A 17,332-nucleotide genomic window follows, 5' to 3' on the forward strand; every position below is an offset into this window, starting at 1 on the left:
AGGGGAGCAGTGGGCTGGTCAGGAGAGGTCTGCCACGCCATGTGGTCACCTCCGGGGCAGGCGGGAATCGAACTCATGCGGAAGTGGCTTTAAATTCTCAGTGCTGTGCTTTAACCCGCTGCGCACCAGGGAGGGCTAGGGACTGGAATTTTAAAAGGAAGAAAAACTAGGCTTTCACCGTACATAGATTATTTGAGAAGCACTAGACCAAATAGCATATCTTTTGTTTTATTTTATTATTACAACAGTTGATTTTTACATCATTTTGTGTCTTTTCCATCTCAGTTGCCCCCTGGTCCTTTATGCTCATACTATGAGAGAAACCATCTGGTATATTTCCTTTTCTTTCTGGCTTATTTCACTAAGCATGATCCCTTCCAGCTCTATCCATGTTCCTGCAAAAGCCATGAGTTTATCTCTTTTTTTTTTATAGTAAATAGCATATATTTTTGATTATTATTGTAGAAAGGAAAATGGAAGTTGGTGAGATTTGAGCTTCTTCATGAAGTTTCTTAGTTTTCTGTTTTAATCAGTCTTCTCCACTTCTCCCCCAATGAAGTAAGCCATTGTTGTGATGGGTTCTAAGAGAACAATCAATAACCAGTTCCCCTTTTCTTGCTGATTTGAAAGCAATTGAGTCTCAGACACCAGAGTCAGATAGACGATGAAAATATCAGTCACATCACTGGACCAGAGGACAAAGCTGAGAGGAAAGTCCACTGTCTTTCTAATATGGTCCCCAACTCCTGAGTTTTGTCAACCTCACCCACCTAGTCACTGACTCAGGAGAACAGCTTCAGATCTTCTCCCAGAAGTTAAAAGCAGACCATAGTAAAACTCTTAGACAGCAGACAAAGACCTGGAGATGTGGGAGGAAAGAATTCTGCTTCAACTGAAAAACTCCTTACTGGGGTAATTCTTTCTTAGTGAGGTGTAAGTGGAAATCAAAGCCCTCAAGGGGAGACATAAGGAAATATGACATTAAGGAGGTTCCCCTAACATGAATCATGCTTATTCTTTCATTTAATCCTCATGTCTGATTATTCTACTAAAATATGCCTGATTTCACTCAGTTTGCTTAATTTTCCCCCATTATTGAAACAACTCATGGAAATCTATCTCCACCAAACCAATTTTGAGAAAGTGGCAGTAATTCCCTTATTCAAGCACCTTTGCTTAACTCACCGGTAAATGCAATTATCTTATTTGCACTCAGTGTAAATATACACTTTACTAACTCAGTGTAAGTATACATTTTTCTAGTTCTGCATTTGTTTACAATGCTTCCAATGCATTCCATGGAATGGTCTACACCATGACAAATCCCAAGTGGGCAGGAGATCATATGTGTGCTGTTTCATTGGCTATATTGCACAGTACACCAATAAGTATTTAACAACTGCTAGAGAAGATGAAGGTGCAGATGATGGATAGGTGACTCTCTTGACTATTTGTATGGAAACCCATAGCCTTGATTGATAAACTAGTTTTGCTACTTCTAGTCTTGTTTTCTGGCCATACCTGATTGGCAACTTTGGTTCCATAGTAACAGTTCTTAGCCATATACTTTCAACAACATAATAACATTAAGAAAATCAGATGCCTCTTATGCAATATATGACTGGCTTTTTGAAATTAGATTCTTCTATAAGAGTTAGCCTTAATGTACTGCTTACTGATATAGTTTATCACAGCTTTGTGGTATAGTCAACATTTTTTCCCCAATGCTTCCAATTTTCCTTTTCTACCCTCTTTGTCACTGATCCTCCTTCTAGGTACCTAGAGTTCCCAGGTAAATTTCCAGAACTGCCCTCTTGGCATCCTTCTCTGATCTACCCTATCTGCCTGCATTTAAGGTCTTTTGTTCCACACTTTTATTAGTCCTCTTTAAAATATCCTGTTGCATTTTTACTTCTGCTTTCTGGAGGTCTTCCAAAGAAGTACATTAATGGTGGAAATGCCATGAACTATGGCAGATCACTAAAGGTACATCTGGGAGTAGGAAAGCTTTTGATCATCTTTCAGGTCACACCATGTAGGTGGCTGCCTACACACAAGCCCAAGTCTATATATTAATATTTGTATCACCTTGTGTACGTGCATAATTACATTTTAAGGAACAAGCTATATATCCACATATATGGATATGAATACAACTTTCATAAGTGCATATCTGTGCAAGCCCTTCATTAGGACATCAATAAAACATCTTCCTTGCTCACTTCATACCCATAATTTCTAGCAGTAAGAAAAGTATATCCATGTTGATCTCACAAAATTATTACTTTGTGTTTTTTAAAAAAAGCTGTGCTGCACATAAGTTTAATTAAATGGTGATCTGAATCTCTGTATCTGAGTGCTCTAAATTGGCCAGCTTGGAATGCACCCACCACTTCTGTGTACTTAACTACCTGGAAACTTGAAAATCCCACTACATACCTCCTTTGAACTAAAAACAGGCTTGATTTCGAGCAGAACCCTCTGAATGACTTAAAAATAATGGCTTCTGGGGGCCCTCCCTGGTGGGGCAGCAGGTTAAAGCACAGCATTGAGAAGCTAAAGCCACTTCAGCCAGAGTTTGATCCCCGCCTGCCCCAGAGGTGACCACATGGCACAGCAGACCTCTCATGACCCGCCCGCTGCTCCCCTCAGCGGTGTACTTCGTTGATCTGCCTGTTCTGCTCCCCACTCTGTCTCTGGTGAATCCTCACACCACCCCTGTGCCTCTGGCCTGTACCCCAGTTCTGTGCATACATAAATAAATCTTCAAAAATAATAATTGTTTCTCCCAACCATGATTAGGTTCCCAGTCCTAAGAATTTCCAAACCAGCTTGGGAGCCCCAAGATAGGGCATGAGGTTTCCTTAACACTCACCTCCAAGCCTGTAGCCTTGTACAATTTATTATCACCTCATTTTATTCCATTGATGTCTATAAATTAGGTGTACATGAAAACTTAATAAGCAGAAAATATTGGGTGTCTCCAAAGGAAATTTTGTATTACTTAGAGAACATTCTTCTAGATTAATGATTCTTTCATTTTCTTTGACTTGTTTTAAAACTCTAAGTTGTAGATAACTGGTAGCATTGCAATTCTCACCCATAGTCATGCAAATAAATCAGGTCTTCTGAAGATTCAATTGATTGCCCTTACCATAGAAAAATCACTTTCCCATCCATTTGAAAATTCACTTCAATATTCCTTAACTCTGTATATATATATATACACATACATATATATATACACACATATACATATATATACACACACCATAAATACATATATATATGTATATATATATATATATATATATATATGTATATCCTTATTACTTCAATATTACTTCAAACTGGCCATAGCATCTTACCAGTTCTCTAATTAACTCTGAGTTCAATTATATCTTTAAGTCATGTTCTTCTTTTTTTTTTAATCTGTATCAGAGTCACGATTAACAGATGTAAGTTCCTTGCAGACACAGGCTCTGGCAGAGCTGTCACGGTAAGTTACTGACCCTTCAGTGCATTAGAACCCACCTGTGGGCTGCCATGAGAACACCTACTCATCTAACCTAAGGAGCTGCTGCAGGAGAAAATGAGACTATATATGGAAAAGAATTGAATGGAGCTAGACAGTGTTAAATATAAACTCTTCACCTGTTTTTCTGCCAGAGGAAATACCAGAAAACTCTTTTCCTCCTTCAGGCACACTACTGTCACCTTTCTCTAAAATACTCATGGTACTTATATGAGTTTATATGAGCAATAGCATACCAATAATTATTCCTCTCATGTGTACAAATTTTATCTCATCAGTTTGTAAGGTTCTTTAAGGACATACCTTAAACTTGCTTTTGGTTCTGTGTTCCTTCTAGCAGTGTTAGTTCTCTAATAGGACCGATTCTTAATTGAATTAAAATATTTTCTAATGTAAATGTGGTACCTAATTGCAAGTGGTACACACTCACATGAAAGTGATGATGAGGTTGAAGTATTTACCACAATCACTATCAATGTGAAACATAGGAAAACATTTTCAGGAATAGTTTGTCTTCAGGAAAGAAGACAAAATGAATTAAAAAAAAAAGATTGGCTAATTTTAATTGAACAATTACTTTGTATTTGGAACTATTATAAACCCCTTATACTCAACAGTCACAATAACACTATGAGGTAGGTACTCTTACTATCCTCCATTTTACAAATGAGGAAATTGAGATACTGAGTTCACTCAGTTATTGAGTAGAGAGATTGATTCCAGAGTTTGGGTGTTTCGCTAAATAAGCTAATAAGAAAAAGTGAGATACAAGAGGGCTTTCTAAAGGAGTGAGTTTTGCATTTTTTTTTTCTTTTGAGAATAAGGAGGTATAACTAAGGGAAAATGGAGGATATCCACAGTAGGAAAGAACAAATAAAGTTCAAGACACCTTGAGAGTTAGTAACCTTAGGCAAGTCATGTAATTTCTTAGTATGATCGTTGTGGGTATGACATAAGATAATTTATGTAAAGTGCATAACTCAGTGCCTGCATATGGTAAGCTCTCAGTAAAAGGAAGGGTAATTATTTTTTTAATTAGAATTATTAACCATGCTAATGGAAGCTGTTTTATAATTATCAGGAATTTTACCCTACTTGCAAGCTAACAAATTGGCATGCTGCAACTTCATAGGTGCTGACAGAAAACCCGAGGCTGTTAGTTTAGAGATACAGGCTTTTATTCAACATAGCAAGTAACATGAGCATCCACATACTTGCATTGGTTTCCATTGTCCTCAATTCCCACATGGATGACATTTGAGAACCCAGGTAGATTCTGAGAACATAATGGGTTTGCATCTTTGTCTGGAAACATTGAACTTAAGGACTTAAGGAATTCAGTTTTTATAGGAAGTGGTAAGAAAGACTGCTTCCCCCACCCCCGAAAGAGACCTTGTCTCATCTTTCAAAATTGTGTGCAAAAAACTAGCTCTGAGAAATGAAGGATAATGAATGATGAATGAACGATAATGAAATAATGAATGATGAGATTCCAACCAAGAATATTCCACCTACCTAGGTTATCCCTGAGAATGGAGAGTGATATAGACCATTCTGATTGACACTAGTAAAAGGAATTCATCTTCTCTAATCCAGCCTGGAAATATGTAATAAAGGGACTTTTATAAAATGAAAAGAATCCCCACTTAGAAGTAGCAAGACATAAAAACTCATACAATATAAGAGAGAAGATTAACATGACTATCAGAATGAGCTTGAGATGAACTTGCTTTTGATTTTAATTTTTTTTTAAAGATTTATTTATTTATTCATATAGAATTGTGGTACAGGCCAGAGATGTGAAGGGTGAGAGGATTCACCAGAGACAGAGCGGGGAGCAGAACAGGCAGATAGACGAAGTACACTGCTGAGGGGAGCAGCGGGCGGGTCAGGAGAGGTCTGCCGCGCCATATGGATCTCCTCCGGGGCAGGCGGGAATCGAACTCATGAGGAAGTGGCTTAAGCTTCTTAGTGCTGTGCTTTAACCCGCTGCACCACCAGGGAGAGCCGCTTTTGATTTTAATTTTAAAAGTGTTATGTTTAAAAATTGATTGGTGAATCTCATAATAACATGAAAATAAAAATACTTAAAAGATAAATATTGGATTAGTGAGGAAATGAAAGGAAAAATTGAAATGCCTGGAGATAAACTATAATGAAGACACAAAGTACCATAATTTACAGAACATAGTGAAAGCAGTACTAAAAGGGAACTATATGTACTACTGGCCTACATTAAGAAATAAGAAAGGTGGCATGTAAGTACCTAAACTTAACCCGTAAGTAATGAGAAAAAGGATAAAGCCACAAATCACTAGAAGGAAAGAAATAATAAATATTAGCACAGAAATAAATGAAATAGAAATAGAAAATGACACTACAAAAGCCAGTTCTTTGAAAGATAAACCTCTAGGGAGACCATTCAAGAACAAAAGAGAGGTGGGCCTCCCCTGGTAGTGCAGGGATTAAGTCTCAGCAATATCTTGCCAGCCACTGTGGTCTCAATTGGATACTGGCCAGGGAGGTGACCCACATGATCCCGCAGACCTCTCCTGTCTTGCCTGATGCCCCCCTTAGCAGTGTATTTCAGTAGATTTACCTGTTCTGCTCCACACTCTGTGGTGAATACTTCCACACACACCCCTGCACCTCTGGCCTACACCTTAGTTCTTGTATGCATAAATAAATAAAAATAAATCTTTACAAAAAAAAGAGATCATAAAAGACTTCTATTAATACTTATTCTTAGAAGAAATGGGGATATCTTTAGAAGCATACAACCTTCCAAGACCGAATAAGGAAGAAGCAGAAGTCCTAAGCAGACCAACAATAAGTAAAGATTTTGAAACAGTAATCAAAATTGCCCCAAAAAACAAGTGTCAAGAACTAGATGGTTTCACTTGTGAGTCCTACCAAACCTTAAAGATGAACTAATACCTGCCTTCTCAAAGTCTTCTAAAAAATTAAGGAAGAGATTAGCTTTATTTTACAAGGCCAATATTACTCTCTCATGCCAAAAGCAGACAAGGAAATCACACATTAAAATAACACAACCAATATCTCTGATCAACTTAGATGTAATAATTCTCAAAAATGATGGCAAACCAAAATCAACAATGCGTTAAAAGAGTCAACATCATAACCAAGTAGGATTTTCTCCCAGGATGCAAGAAAGGCTCAACATCTGAAAATTAATGTATATAATTCACCACATCACAAAAAGAAAGATAAAATCATATGATCATATCAAAAGATGCAGATAAAGCATTTGATAAGATTCAGCATTCATTTATGATAAAAACTCAATAAAATGGAGATAGATGGAATGTAACTCCATATATTAAAGGTCATATGTGACAAACATATCACTAATATTATATTCAATGGTTAAAACTGATTGAGTATGGATGGAAAAATCAAGTACAAGACAAGGAAGTCTACTCTTATCAGAAACACTGCATTAAGGTATTGCATTATTGGCATATCCGACAAGAACATACATGAGTACTCAGGGATTATAGCCAATTGCTTCTCACAACAATCATCATCATCAATTCATCATTATTCGATGCTATTGTGAGTCAGAATAAAGAAAGATGGCTTCTTATATTTTCCCCCTGTTTATGTCTGCACACAGTCCATACCACACCCTCTCATTCTGGATCTGGAATTTTGTCTTTTGAGAGATGATATAATGCCTGATAAATAGGAGGCTGCTCTTTTAGTTCCTCCATTTTCCTTATTCTGAATTATAGATTTAGGCTCTTGCCACTGTTGTTTCCTATTTATTTTACTTCAACTTGAGATATCATAGAAACTTTATATTCTTTTGTTCTCCCACAGTAAGGTATTTTGAAGAAGAATTAGTTTTGAGGCACTAGGGTAGGCATGTTATCTTCCAGGATAACATCTCATTCTACAGTCATAGCTTTTTCAAATGACTGCAAATGCCATTTTTTAGGCAAGATTTGTTTTTCTCCAAAATAAACTGAAAAGTTATGATAAACACAAATTCTATTATACCTGGAAGAGCTCTCTTCATTTCACTGAATATCAAATGTGTTTATTATTATTAAATGATGATACCTGCATGAAATGCTTTTCCAAATCAAACAGTATTCGTTGGAAAAGAGAACTTAGATGTTCATTTAATCATTCCTTAAGGTTGTAGAAAAAAATAATACAAACTGGATAGCTGAAACCGCAGAAATTAACTCACACTCCAACGACTGTGGTAATTTCTGCTTTGTAGTTTCATAACAAATCTTTGACTCTGTCTTCACATGGAGTTCTCCCTGTATGTCTGTCTTCTCATAAAAAGGGTGGTCATATTGCATTAAGACCCTACTCCAGTGTAACTTCATGTAAACTAATTACATGTACAATGGCCTTATTTTGTGTAAGATCACACTATAAGCTACTGGTGTTTAGGATTTCGAGGTAACTTTTGGAAGCCTATAATTTAACCCATAATTGAATAGTCTAATTCTGTTATTTTACTGGTAATAAAACTGAGGCCCAAGAATGTTATAAATTACCTATGCTCACTACTCTTCAAATTCCATGTCTTTCTGGAGTTGGGACCCTTCCTCATTTTCTCTCTCTCTTTTTTTAAGATTTATTTATTTATGCATACAGAACTGGGGTTAGGCCAGAGGTACAGGGGCGGTGAGACGCTTAAAAAGAGACAGAGTGATGAGCAGAACAGGCAGATCCTCAGTATACTGCTGAGGGGAGCAGCAGGCAGGTCAGGAGAGGTCTGCCACGCCATGTGGTCACCTCCACGGCAGGCAGGGATCGAACTCATGCGGAAGCGGCTTCTAGTTTCTTAGTGCTGTGCTTTAACCCGCTGTGTCACCAGGGAGGGCCCCCATTTTCTCTTTTAACAACAGCAGAGCCCTCACACTTTTGCCTAGCTAATTGGACTTCTAATGCATTCTCTGTGTTGACTTATAATATCTGATTCTTCACGTTCCTAAATTCTGTTTTGTTGAATAACCCTTGCTCTGATAATGATTCATGTCACAGAGTGTCAGCTATGGAAAGTAATCCTTATTTTTCTGAATACTCCACGGTGAAAAGTTGTAAGCACCAGAGGGCATTTGTGACTGCTTCAGAAAGTGGAGTCATAATGAGCCTCTTGGAGACCATATAGGCCGGGGCCCTCCCTGGTGGCGCAACGTGTGAAAGCACAGCACTGCAAGCGAGTTCAATCCCCAGCCCTGGAGGTGACCACATGGCGCGGCAGACCTCTCCTGACCCGCCAGCTGCTCCCTTCATCAGTGTACTCTGTCAATCTACCTGTTATGTTCCCCGCTCTGTCTCTGGTGAATCCCCTCAATGCCCATGCACCTCTGGCTTGTACCCCAGTTCTGTATCATAAATAAATGAATCTTTTAAATATTAAAAAGAGCATATGGGCCAGTAGAAAACGGCTATCATCTGGACTCATACAAGGGAAAGTTCATTATTGAAAATCTTCTTGGCTGGTTGGCATTCCCTAGCCCTGTACCTCAACATAGTACAAAACAAAACTAGCATATCTGACAAAGGTCTTATTTTTTCCAGACTATTACAGGGCAAGTATGAGCAAGTGAAACCTTTAGACCATTCTCATTAAAAAAAAAAATCCTGGCTTTAAGGATTTGTTCACGTTCCTATGGGATTGTAACTCACACAGGTGATTCAGAGCTTCCTTCACTGAATAAATGGCTTAAAAACCAAACCCTCTAGGCAAGCAAACATTCCCTTAGTCTTTTTTTATTTATTTATGTAATGAGGACAGCATTTCATTTCATGTATTAGTCAGGAGATAGTTATTTTAATTCAACTGAAAATACCTATATATAGGCTATGGGAAGTTGATTCCCATCTTCGAGTGGACTTAATGGTATTATTTGATATTATTGTAATGTGCTTGACACCGTAAAACCTTTTGTTGCATGTATATTTTACAAATATCAACTTTATAAGGAGTGTTAACCTAAGGTTGATTATTGGCTGAATTTTAGTATCTTAGATAAATCCCTACAACACAACACTTTCAAGGTCCAATGGAACCTTTAAAAATAGAGGACTTCCAGAAACCATTGTTGTCTGGAGAGTTCATCAAATTCCAACACTTGGGGCAACTTATGTCAGCTCTATTTGTTGGAATAGAACTGACAAAATTTATCTCCTAATTCTACCATTATTCGCATCCATCATTTTGGGTTAAAAGTAAAAAAGTGGTATTCACTTAAATCCATATCTAGCCTGCTTATAAGCAGAAACCAACATTATTTGAAAGTAGTTAATAAGGGTGGTTGCCAAGGCATGGTAGAGGAGAAAAGAAGCAGTAATTGTGTAATTAGTATAAACTTTCAGTTTTGCAAGATGAAAAATTTCTAGAGATCTATTGCATAATAATATTAACATATTTAGTATGGTACAATTACACATGGCTAACACATTAAATTTCATTATGCCCCACCTTGTCATGATTAAAAATAAATATAACTCAATCAAAAAAATAGTTTGGATACTGTGATTGAATAGGAACCCAAAAGTGTCAGGTTTAGAAAGCCTCTCCCCAAATGCCTTCTTAAATACCTAAAAATCTGCCTATCCGCACTCAGAATTCCTCTTTCAAGTAGAAACTTTTTCCACATGATGTCCCCATTTAAAAACCATTCAAACTTGCAGAGGAAAAGGAGCAATCAGATAACTATCAACATTATTACAACAACTATTAAAATGTATAGGTACGAAATTAGGACATAAAGTTAGATTACATTCATTGCAAAGGAGGACCTACAAAAGTTAGACACATGAGATAATATGAGTACAGATACTGGAAGGATGAAGTGAAGTATGAGTGAGTGGGAGCCCCTGGACTAGGAGGCAAGGTCATTAGTTCAAATGGTGAACGGGTTTAGGAGCAAACCTACTGTTCAATTTACTTATTGGACAATCAAAGTCAGGTTCCCTCCTACACCAAAGGTCAAAGGTCCGGGACTGCAAATTAGAAGCCAAGGTTAGAAGTCTAAAATGTTAGGTAAACAAGTGTAGGCTTTGCTTGGTGAAAATCCCAGCAATAGATGGTTATAGCAAAGCTGGGAGTGTGAAACTATGTCAAGATACCAAAGGTCAGCTGAGCCAGTGACCAGAGCAAGCTACCCAGACAAGAATGAAAGTTAAGGAAGGCATAAACCTAAGATAGAGTGGTTCTTGATGCCACTAGACAAAATGGATTTATCAGTCAGGCAAATAGCATGTTACAAGAACCAAAACTCAGAAATTTGTATGTCAGAGGTTAGAAAAAACAAAAAGTCCTGACATGAGGTTGAAGGACTAACAAGGATTTGACACTAATCCAGTTTGTCTGCAATTTGGAAATACATATCATTCTTGTTAAGGCAAGAACTAATCCTGGAGAACTTCCTCTAGGTCCTGTGGGTGAGAGTTGCTGTTTGTGACTTTTTGGCTGAGCTATGGGTATACAGGCAAGATAAAGCACAAGTTTTGGCAGGAAGATTTTGACATGTTGGTTTTGCAGTTAAGTATCAAGAAAGGTGATTGTAAAGGTATAGGTTTATATTTTTTTAAATGTGGAATCATTGACATATTGATATTTATTCCTCTTTCACTGATTCTTAGACCTCAATATGGCTCATTTGGTGCTCTTACGAAGCATACACTCCTCCATTTTTGCTGCCTATCACCCATTCGGCCAGCATTTCCAACCAGTGTTTGAACATACGAAGGCAAGAGCCCTTATGTGGACTATGGGCATTCTATGAGAGCTATTTTGTATGCAATAATCTGATATTGTCACGCAGAATTTTCCTTTCCTAGTAAATACAGAATGATGTAAAAAATGTGCAAGAGTAATTTAACAATTACTACTTCCAAGTGATATTCACTTAAATTTTATGTTGAGCTTGAAAAATGGTAGGAGGCAGGTGAAATGATCTGTCTGACTGGGTTATTTAGACCCCACCTGAGGACATAACCTCATCTCAGTCACAGGGGCCAATGATATTTTTGAAGGACACTTAGGAGCCCTAAGCCCTGGTATCTCAGAAGTAAGCCAAAGGTGGAGTTTCATTGGATCTACCTCTTCTGTCAGATGTAAAGGGAGGGTTGATTATGTAGGTTCAAATGGGTGAAGTTTAGTGGAACAATAGTAAAGCACAATTTTCCTCTGCTCAAAATGTTGAAAGAGAACACAGCCAAGTGTTCCTGGTGTCCAGGAGAGAGCCACGAGGCGAAGCCAAGACAGTAAGTACAGTTACAGGGGCAATATTCCAATGGGTTCAAGAGAGCACAAGCATTAAAGGATAAGATTAAGGGGAAAACAAAACAAAATAAAAGTGAACCACCAACAACAAAGAAGTAAAGAACAACTGAGTGGATGGAATCAACCATGAGAATTCCTACAGATAAAGTGAGTGCAAAAGCATACACAATTTTTAACCCAAATCACACAGTAGGCTAAGTGGGTTGGTTTATGGTTCATATAAACTGACTTGACAGAAGGAGAAAGACAAATACCAGATGGTTTCACTTACATGTAGGATATAGAAGAACAAACAAGGAATCAAACAGAACCAAACCAATAGCAAAGCTAGAAGTTTACTATAGAACTAATACAGCCAGAAGAGAAGAGGGAAGGTAGAGGACAGGATGGAGGGGGCCTGGTGGATTCTGGTGGAGGACGATTGGGGACCTTGGTGGTGGGTATGATGTGGGAATATACCTGAAGAGATGTGATCCTATACCTCTGAATCATATACAGAGTCATAAATGCATCGCCTCAATTTTTTTTAAAAGTGACAAGTAGAGAGAAGAACCTGGTTTCTTTTCATTCAGTGTTTTCATAGATTTTGGCCTTATTTCTCAACTTGGTCTTCAAATCATTTCCTTATTTCTATATCTCCAAGTTGGTAATCTAAGAATTCTAATTCCTCTACATGTAGGGCCCTGTAACCCCCTCTTTCTCCTTGTCTCACCTTTTCTTATTTCCTGATACTCATATATGCATCCCTGTGTTTTGGTTATAGGCAAGTGGTTCTATCAGTGATCTCTTCCATGTTACCCAGGGACACAGTTATAGTTGCCAGTGAGGTCCTGTTAATTCCAGTGACCTCTTTATCTAGTGCTTGTGGTCAGACTTTGCCAATATTTTATATATTTGTCCAAATGACTCTCTCATTACACAATAGATGGTTATTGAATTTAACTTCCTGGAGACTTCCTAGATAACCAACCTTGCTCCAGTAGATCTGGCCTCTTTAGTGAAGTTCTGGGGTTGCCTGGTGCCTGCTTTTGACAAAGATAGCTCAACATCTGAGCTCACTGTCTGGTAAAATATAGCAGATCTACAACCATCTCCTACCCACCCCACAGTTAAATATACCATATTGATATGTTATAGTAGAACTTGTGTATACATAGTCAGTCAAATCTAATTAAAGCTGGAAATTGTTATCAGTACATATTTTATACCATGTATTTTCAAAATTAATGTTTAAGATACTTATCCAATGCATATCCATACACACACACACACACACACATATTATTCAACAGCAGTATCTGTTATTCTTCCTTCAAGTGCATCTAATACTCTTATATCTTAGGTGAGAATACAGAGGACGTTATTAGTCAGGTTGTACCTTAGCAAACAAGTTTAATAATAGGAACACCATTAGTTTCAATAAAGATACATTGAGGACATGCTTTAGTGATATGAGCACAGCAAAAGTAAATAAAATGACTGCTAATATCTCTACTTCCTGAAGGGAGAAAAAACCTTTAGCAGTAGTTTTATTAAATAACTCTTTCAGAGTTATATATAGATAGACATATCAAAATAAGCATGGTTATGGTTACAAAAAAATAGGAGAATTCTGCCTCTCAGAAGATGGAGAGAATTTAATTTTTCCTACCCTCCACACTAAGTTCTACTTCAAAACCTTGTATATTACAGGTAAAATAAGCACAAGAAAGTTCTGAGACAAAATCAGACTGGTTAGCGACTTGAGGACTCAAGGAATGGCACAGTGGTCATTTACTTGGGTGATCCTGTTGATTTACATATTCAAGACTTGGAGCTGAAGAAGCTGGCCGCCCAGGAACATCATCAGGTACAGAAAAATTATCTAAGTAGCTAATCCTGCTCTCTTTAGATAAAAGACTAAAAAAGGGGCAACCTTCTGAGAAAATTTTAGACAATGTCATGCTACTCTAGCCAAACACTACAGGAGGAAAAAAAAAAAAAAAACTGTGACTCTCCCCCATCCCCACTCACTTCAGTAAAGTTTGAGGAGCCAAACTAGATTTACTTCCCCTTAGGTTTGAAATAACGTAACAACAATCCCACCAATGTAATATAAGGGAAGGTTAAGTAGGGAAGCTAGACGTTCACCTTAGCTGGTCAGCAATGAACACTCCTAAAGCCCCAATGGTGCCAGTGGACACTGTTGTGGCTATTCCACCTCCATTTGGTAATAGCAAGGAGACACCAATGCAGGTGTTAACAGAGGCCAAATGGGGGAACCTAAGCATACATTTCCAGCCCACAGTAATGAAGAGACCTCCAAGAGGAATGTCAGAGAAAATCAACAAAAATAGAAGGTTTAATGGAGTTGTAGTGTCTGATAGTATAGTATGAAATGACCCTGATTTTAATAGAAAATTACTCACCATGTCAAGAATCAAGATTATTTCAAACTAAATAAGATAATCAATAGATGCTAATATTGACATGAAAAGGATATTGTAAGGCTCTGACAAAGATTTTAAAGCAGGTGTGAAAAAAGGCTTCTACAAGCAGTTACAAACACACTTAAATGATAAATAGAAAATCTCAGAAAAGACAATAAATTAAAGGAACAAATAGAAATTTTAGAAGTTAGAAATAAAATAATTCAGATAGAAATATCAGTGGGTGCATTTGACAACAGAATGGAAGAGACAGAGGAAAGTGTTCATGAGTTGAAAGGTAGAAAAAAAAAGAGGTTTCCCCATGCAACTATACACAGTAAATAGACTAAAAATAAAAATAGACACTTTGGAACTTAAAAAATGAGGGCGGAAGGTTTATTATTCATGTCATGAGAGTCCCAGGAAGAGAAGAGAAAGTGGGCAAAGCTTAAAATGTATTCAGAGACAGCTATAAATGTCCTAAACTTGGCAAGAGACATAAACCTACAGATCAGACTTAAGAAGCTGAATTGGCCCCAGTCAAATAAATTGAAATGAAATCCACCTGAAGACGTATTGCCTTACATGTACAAAAACTAAAAACACAGGAAAATCTTAAAAGTAGTCTATGGGGAGAAACAATTTTCATTACAATTTATTTCTCAAAAGAAAACTATTTGAAGAAAGTAGCACAATGTTTTTCAAGTTTTGAAAGAAACAAATTGTTCAACCAGAATTCTATAACTGACAAAAAATATTTTCCAGGAAGAAGGAGAATGAAGACATTTTCAGGTGTGGGAAAACTAGGAGAATTTCTCACAAGTAGGCCTACTCTAAAAAAATAGCTCACACTACAATGGTGAATTATGGCTGGATTTGTTGGTGGGTGACCTATGGTAATGATACCCAATGGGGAGTATCTTAACATTACCTCAATTAAAAAGAATAAATTACTGTTTTTTCTAAAAATTATTGCTCAGATATTGTCTAAATTGAAGTGATGCTATTTGTATTTACTGTGTTCTTCCACAACTGATAGAGAGATTAGAAAGCAAGAAATAAAACTAATGATATTTGTAGGTGGCATGATTATCTATGTAGGAAAGCTCAAGGATTTTGAAAAAGAATCTTTGAAAAAGAAAAATATCCTGGAACTAATAGATGAGTTCAGAAAGGTCACAGGATATGAGATAAACATGCCAAAGAGCTCTATCTGTATAGCATATTTGTATACATTAGATGGAACACATGGACACCAACATCAAAATTACAAAACCATAATCACTTAAAAAAAGGAAACTTTACACATGAATCTAATGAGACATGTGTCAGACAAAAATGCTAAAAACATAATTACATAATGCTAATAAAGGAAGAAACTAAGCCAGGCTTTAATAATCAAGATGGCAACACCTGCCAAGCATCACATGTGCAGTTTCTGTCCATACTCAGAAGCACAATTTCCAGTCAAGCTGAGATATTTGTTGGTTCCCAGGGATATGGGTTTTCTTAAAACTGCAAGTGCAGAGCCTGACTGCAGCCTCACTTTAAAATATGATCAACCGGACCTACCTACTTAGATTGTGGAGTTTCTACTGTAATACAATCACTACCAACCCAATGTGGAGATTTTCAAATTACAACCAAATAAGCCCAGCATAGAGCTGGCAGAGCTGGTGATATTAATGGCACAGATTGATCACTACTACCCAGGACATTTAAGTAACTTTCCTCAAGAGATGAAAGATCTCTTCTCTCACAATCACACGGTGTTGGATTCAGATCTTCAAAGCATTGATCTTGTTGAGAAATAAGAATCTCATGAATTCATCAAGTTTGTTAGAAGTCTTCTTTAAACGTCGACGTTGCCACAATATGCTTTTGTGAAAGACTGTACACGCGTAGTATGACTGGTATCAAGAATATAAATTCAAAACTATACAACAGTAAAGTGAGTGTAGTATTACGGAATTTCAGAGTATGGGATAGCAGCCAGTACAGCTTTGGTTGTGATGAGTGGATATTACCGAAGAAACATCTGTGATGATGACAAAGTTGTCAATGTGATCACAACTGCACGATCTTTCTCGAAGTTCACAAAGATATAAGATGCTGCTTTGACTTTCTTCGTTGGGAATGATAAAAAGAAGAAACAGGAGAACGAATCAGAATCCGCAAATGAGGACCAGCATCAAGATACCTGCTAGTGCTGTATACCACAGGGAAGTAGAGCTCCAACAAGAAGTTGGAAAAGGATGTGAAAGTGCTCGGGAAACAAAAGAAGGAGAAATGTAGTTGTTTAACTTTTCAGCTATTCACTTGACTCATGACCCCTAAGATTTTTCAGGAAAACCACTAGAGCAGCTACAGAGCTCTAAAGAGACTTGTAGTGAAGGTGATGCTCATGAAACTCATGGCCAGATTGGTGGGAATTCATAAACTTTTTCTTCTTTAGCTTCTATCTGTTTGTACAATGGTTTCTGCACTCCAACAAAGATAAGTGAAAAAGATCCTTCTGCTTGCTGAGCAAGCATCTCATCACTTAACATCCTGAGGTGATGCTCTCTTTCCTCATGACGGTGGCCATTTTGTGAACAACAATAACTGAGAAAGTCATGGCAGTAGGGATGAGTGCTATAAAAAAGTTCACAGCGTGATGTCCTTCAGCCACGATTGAATAGCTTTTCTAATGTGGTGATGTCTACCAGCCTTTGCTTCAGCTCTTCCCAGCACTGAATCCTCAGAGGGTACAGAAGAAGTTTTTGGGTAAGCCTACAATGGCTTCCGTAGATGCAAGAGTGCAAGGATATGGAAAATGAGATGTGAAAGATTTTCCAGGATAGAAAATTCTAAAAGTTGAGAAACAAGAACAGGATGCTGAAAGTGCTGAAGATGGTTAGTCTCGCACCAGTCTCAGCGAGGAAGCAAATGGAGATAGTGAATTGATGCGCACATCTCTTCCCATGAAGAACTCCAAGAAGCCGAACAACATGACAATGGAGGAGAGGAAAGCCAAAGGGCTAGTGATCAGCATTAGCTGAGGTTTTACTCAGAAGAACTTTCAGAAAACCCACATGGCCCAAATGAGGGAACAACTTGGTGCTGCCC

General features: G+C 37.5%; 1 pseudogene; it reads left to right on the forward strand.

Annotated features, from left to right (window-relative positions):
- The first annotated feature begins 13,982 nt into the window (after positions 1-13,982).
- LOC105853843 lies at positions 13,983-16,679 on the forward strand (annotated as a pseudogene).
- The last annotated feature ends 653 nt before the right edge of the window (positions 16,680-17,332 follow it).

Source organism: Condylura cristata, unplaced genomic scaffold (assembly GCF_000260355.1).
Source record: "Condylura cristata isolate star-nosed mole 26May11 unplaced genomic scaffold, ConCri1.0 scaffold00019, whole genome shotgun sequence".
Classification (NCBI taxonomy): Eukaryota; Metazoa; Chordata; class Mammalia; order Eulipotyphla; family Talpidae; genus Condylura; species Condylura cristata.